Raw genomic sequence first — 6,000 nt, forward strand, 5'->3', positions numbered from 1 at the left:
TTTTTATTGGACCAATAAAATTGAACCATTGATGAGGTCTCCTTTAACTGTTGTGATTGACTCTTCCTACTTTGCATCTCCCTGAAACTGTTTTGGATATAGAATTTATCTTACCCAAATTGTAACAGGTTCCTTGTTACCGAATCGCCATTTGAAGTGACTATCTCATATCTATATCATTATAAATGCAAATGTGATAATGTGATGTAATGAGAGCAGAATGCGAGGAATTGGGACACAGCTATAGTTATGAGCCCTGGTGGTCCTTGGTCCGAGGGTCATTAGCTCTGGCGGCCCTCGACCCTTGGTCTGAGGGTCATTAGCCCCGACCACCCTGGGTCTGAGGGTTATTAGTCCTGATGATGGCCCTCTGTCTTTGGTCTGAGGGTCATTAATTGGCCCTCGGACCTTGGTCTGATCATGAGGGTGCACATGACGCAAATGTTTGGCACTGGGGTTGAAGGTCAATGTGATCTGTAAGCGGAGTACAGATACATTAACACAATTTAGTTTTGAGATTTAGAACCATGTGATGACTACCGGGGGGATAATGGTGGTTTAGGTTGATCATGTACATATTTGGTACACACGTTACTTGTTAAGACGGATCAAATTTAACTAATTAGGTCACCGGATCGGAGACAAAGTCCCACATACCAATATTGGAGCTGTAGCATGCTGGTATATGAAGGGCTATCAAGTTTGTTCAAGCGGATGACCTTGACCTTAAAGGTCACAGGGGGCAAATATGGTAAAAATCTTTAACAACCTCTTCTCGATAACCAAAAGGTCCAGAGACCCAATATTAAGTCTAGCATGCTGTGATGATGGGCTACTAAGTCTGTTCAAATGGATAACCCTGACCTTCAAGGTCACAGGGTCCAACTATGCTAAAATCTTTAAATAACTTCTACATGGCCAAGATACTCAAAACTGGTTTGTAGCATTCATTGATAAAAGATTGTTAAATAGATGACAACCTTCATTCAACATCCCACAGGCCTCTTCATCACTAGCAATTCATTGCAAGTACCTTAAGTTTCCACTAGCAGACTTTATAACTGCAGTGTTTTCATTAATTTCGCTGCAAAATAAAGAAAATACAGGAATCATACAATTAATCGGAAAGATTTCATTCCTCTTAAAAGTATAATTTTGAAAGTTGGTATCTATTTTGCACTCAAATTTTCACTATTTTGCTCCTGAAGCACATATATGAACAAATAGCATGGGAAACACTAGCAAAAAATTGAGAGTATACAAAATTTTAATCAGCATTTCTGCAATTTAACTGGCATTTTGCTTCTTATAAAGAGTTTATTTCGAATCCTGTAGGGGGATGGAGATGGATCTGTTTACAGTTGGAAGGTTAATTTAATGTAGGCTTATCGTAACACTTTGGTTTCCCCGCAATAATCTCTGTTCTTATGGGCTTGTCATGTCCAGCGATATGTTCTTAAGGAATGAAATTGCTGCAAGGTAGACATCCAGGGTTTTATTTACATTCATTAGCTCGCATGGCACAAAGTGCTAGTGAGTTTATGACAAGGTGGACGTCCACCATCTGTCCGCCTATCAAATTTCTAGAAAAAAGATATAAGCAAGAACTCAAATTTGGCCAGGAAGTATATTGGGAAGATACTTTGACCTATTTTCAAGGTCACAGGGGTCAAACATGACAAAAGCTTCAAGATTTTTCCAGTTCCAGAAGACCCAGAGACCTGATATGTTGGTAATGGGCACTTATACGGAAGAGGGATATAAAGTTTCCTCATATAAATGACCTTGATTTATTTTGAAGGTCACACTGACATAATAGTAAAAAAAAAATCTTTGAAGCTTCTTAAGTTCTTTAAAGACCAAGGGCGCTCATCTTTTGGCGAGACGTTTCCTGCTATGGAGTGCTAAGAAATGTCCTTGTATTAATGACCTTGACCTATTTTTGAGATCACATGTACAGTGCTCAAATAATTTGGAAATTTCAGGAACCTTTTTTAGGTCACCTGAGACAAAGTCTCAAGTGACCTATTCTAATCCGCTTTTGTCCGTCGTCGTGCGTCGTCCGTCGTGCGTCCGTAAACAATTTACATTTTCGACTTCTTCTCCAAAACCCCTAAACCAAATTCAATGAAATTTGGCAGGAAGCTTCTATGGCTAAAGGTCAACCAAAATTGTAAATTATATGGTCCCCACCCCCCAGGGGCCTCAGGAGCAGGGCTAAAAAGGGTCAAATTGACTAAAACTTCAAAAATCTTCTTCTCTACTCTCAGATATGGTGGAATCAAACACTCTTCATAGATGGAAGGGTCTTAAGGTGCTTTACTAAAATTGTAAATTTCATGACCCAGGGGTCTCACGTTTGCCCCTGGGGAGGGGGTAAACTTTACTATAGTTTTATATAGGGAAATCACATTTTTGACTTTTATTTGTTTTATTTCTATTGGAATTCATTCTAATTTGGTTAACATTATCAGCATGGGATGACAGTTTGATGGCATGCACATGTTGGCCCTGACTGACCCCCCAGGGGCTGATGGGCGGGGCTAAAAAAGGCCAAATTGACTGAAATTTCAAAAATCTTCTTCTCTACTCTCGGATAATATGGAATCAAATACACTCCATAGATGGCAGGGTCTGAAGGTGCTTTACCAAAATTGTGAATTTCATGACCCCGGGGTCTCAAGTTTGCCCCTGGGGAGGGGGTAAACTTTACTATAGTTTATATAGGGAAACAACATTTTTGACTTTTATTAGGTCACCTGAGACAAAGTCTCAAGTGACCTATTCTAATCCCCTTTTGTCCGTCGTCGTGCGTCGTCCGTCGTGCGTCCGTAAACAATTTACATTTTCGACTTCTTCTCCAAAACCCCTAAACCAAATTCAATGAAATTTGGCAGGAAGCTTCTATGGCTAAAGGTCAACCAAAATTGTAAATTATATGGTCCCCACCCCCCAGGGGCCTCAGGAGCGGGGCTAAAAAGGGTCAAATTGACTAAAACTTCAAAAATCTTCTTCTCTACTCTCAGATATGGTGGAATCAAACACTCTTCATAGATGGAAGGGGTCTTAAGGTGCTTTACCAAAATTGTAAATTTCATGACCCAGGGGTCTCACGTTTGCCCCTGGGGAGGGGGTAAACTTTACTATAGTTTATATAGGGAAATCACATTTTTGACTTTTATTTGTTTTATTTCTGTTGGAATTCATTCTAATTTGGTTAACATTATCAGCATGGGATGACAGTTTGATGGCATGCACATGTTAGCCCTGACTGACCCCCCAGGGGCTGATGGGCGGGGCTAAAAAGGGCCAAATTGACTGAAATTTCAAAAATCTTCTTCTCTACTCTCGGATAATATGGAATCAAATACACTCCATAGATGGCAGGGTCTGAAGGTGCTTTACCAAAATTGTGAATTTCATGACCCCGGGGTCTCAAGTTTGCCCCTGGGGAGGGGGTAAACTTTACTATAGTTTATATAGGGAAATCACATTTTTGACTTTTATTTGTTTTATTTCTGTTGGAATTCATTCTAATTTGGTAAACATTGTCAGCATGGGATGACAGTTTGATGGCATGCACATGTTGGCCCTGACTGACCCCCAGGGGCTGATGGGCGGGGCTAGAAAGGGCCAAATTGACTGAAATTTCAAAAATCTTCTTCTCAAGACCAAAATAATTTGGAATCAAATACTCTTTAAAGTTGGAAGGGTCTTAAGATGCTTTACTAAAATTGTGAATTTCATGACCCAGGGGTCTCAAGTTTGCCCCTGGGGAGGGGGTAAACTTTACTATAGTTTATATAGGGAAATCACATTTTTGACTTTTATTTGTTTCATTTCTATTGAAATTCATTCTAATTTGGTAAACATTGTCAGCATGGGATGACAGTTTGATGGCATGCACATGTTTGCCCGGACTGACCCCCAGGGGCTGATGGGCGGGGCTAAAAATGGTCAAATTGGCTGAAATTTCAAAAATCTTCTTCTAAAGACTGAAATAAGGTAGAATCAAATACTCTTCATAGTTGGAAGGGTCTTAAGGTGCTCTACTAAAATTTATTGATTTAGTGACCCGGGGGTCATAAGTTTGCCCCTGGAGAGGGGTTAAATTTTACTATAGTTTGTTTAGGGAAATTACATTTTTGACTGATTTGTTTGATTTCTATTGGAATTCATTCTAGCTTGGTTAACATTTTCAGCATGGGATGAAAGTTTGATAATATGCATATGTTGGCCCTGACTGACCCCTGAGGGCTGATGGGCCGGGGCCAAAAAGGGTAAATTAAATTAACTGAAATATTTCAAATCTCAGGTGACCGTTAAGGCCCATGGGCCTCTTGTTTCCAGTTCTGGAAGACCAAGAAACATGGCGAGTTGACAGTAGGTACCTGGTACACAGTGGTATGCAATACAAGCTCCACATATAAATGCCCATGATCTATTTTCAATGTCAAAGGGCTCAAATATGTTACAAACTTCAAGAATCCTAAAGTTCCGGAGGGCTGATATTTTGCCAGCAGGTAAGTATACCTTTGGCAAAGTGGTATAAAGTGTCCTCATAAAAATGACCTTGACCTGTTTTCAAGGCCACCTGATCAACAACATGCTTCACATCGAGCATCGCAAGGAAACATAAATGGTTTCACATTATGTTTGATTTAACAGAAACACCAACAGAGTTCATTGGTATTTCAATAACATTTACTGACTGGACAAAGCAAAACCCTGTAAGAGAATCATTTCACCTGTTAAAAAATTCTATACCATAAATAATATAAAACATATAGTACAGACAAGGTAAATTGTCGAAATGTAATATATTAAATGATATTTTACAGTCAACATGGAAATTGGAAAAAATAATTTTGCCATTCTTAACTGGCTATGTGAGCGATTCGGGCCTTCCGTCAAGCGTCCATCCGTTTGGCGTCAACTTTTTCCTTTAAAGAGCTTCTTCTCCATAAACATGATGCATATAGACCTGATAGGCGACAGGCTATCAAGTTTGTCCAAGTCAATGACCTTGGCCTACATTTAGGTCACGGGTCTAAAAGACCGAAGGGTCAGGATGATCTATAATCATCATGCTTCTTTGTACATGTGCGCCATGCGTAAACTTTTCACATTTCAAATTTCTTCTTCAATTCCAATAGTGGGATTGAGCTGGAAGGATCTTGCGTTGGTCCTGACCAAGTGTTGTTATTGTTCAGGTCGGTCAGAAATCCAAGATGGCCACCATGACGGCCATCTTGAAAAACACATTTTAAACTTCTCCAGTTCCACTGGTGCCATTGAGCTTTAAATTGGTGAGGATGTTAAGGAAGGAGAGCCAACAAAGTGTTGTCATTTTTCAGCCTCGTTAAAACTTTGACATGGCAGTCACAGTGGCCATTTTGTAACATGATTGCGCAATCATGGTTTTCCTGAACAAACACGTATTTCAAACATTCTCAAATTCCACCAGTGGGATTCAGCTCAAATATACCAGAAATGATCCTGAGATAATCTTAATCAAGTGTTGTTATTTTTCGGGTTGATCCAAATTCCAAGATGGCCACCATGGCCAACAGTGCCACTATACTCGCTACAGAGAATGTATACTACAATAGCATAAAGTATAGAGGTCTTTAATTTAGAGTCGGATGACCGTTAAAGCCCTTGGGCCTCTTGTTTAAAACAACTGCCTGTAGCATGTTTTTTCGAATGAATGACTTTGACCTTCATTAAAGGTCATAGGGGTCAAATATGCTAAAAGCTTTAAATGACTTCTGGATAACCAAGTGGCCCAAAGACTCAATATTTTGGTTTGTAACGTGTTCTGATGAAGGGTTGCAAAGTTTGTACAAATGGATGACCTTGACCTTCAAGGTCACAGGTCAATTATGCTAAAATCTTTGAATTACTTATTTTCACTAATGAAGAGGTCCTTAGAAATGATAATGGGCTTGTAGCATGCCGAGATGAAGGGTTTCAAAGTTTGTTTAAATGGACCTGATA

This window comes from Pecten maximus, unplaced genomic scaffold (genome assembly GCF_902652985.1).
Source record: "Pecten maximus unplaced genomic scaffold, xPecMax1.1, whole genome shotgun sequence".
Taxonomy (NCBI): Eukaryota; Metazoa; Mollusca; class Bivalvia; order Pectinida; family Pectinidae; genus Pecten; species Pecten maximus.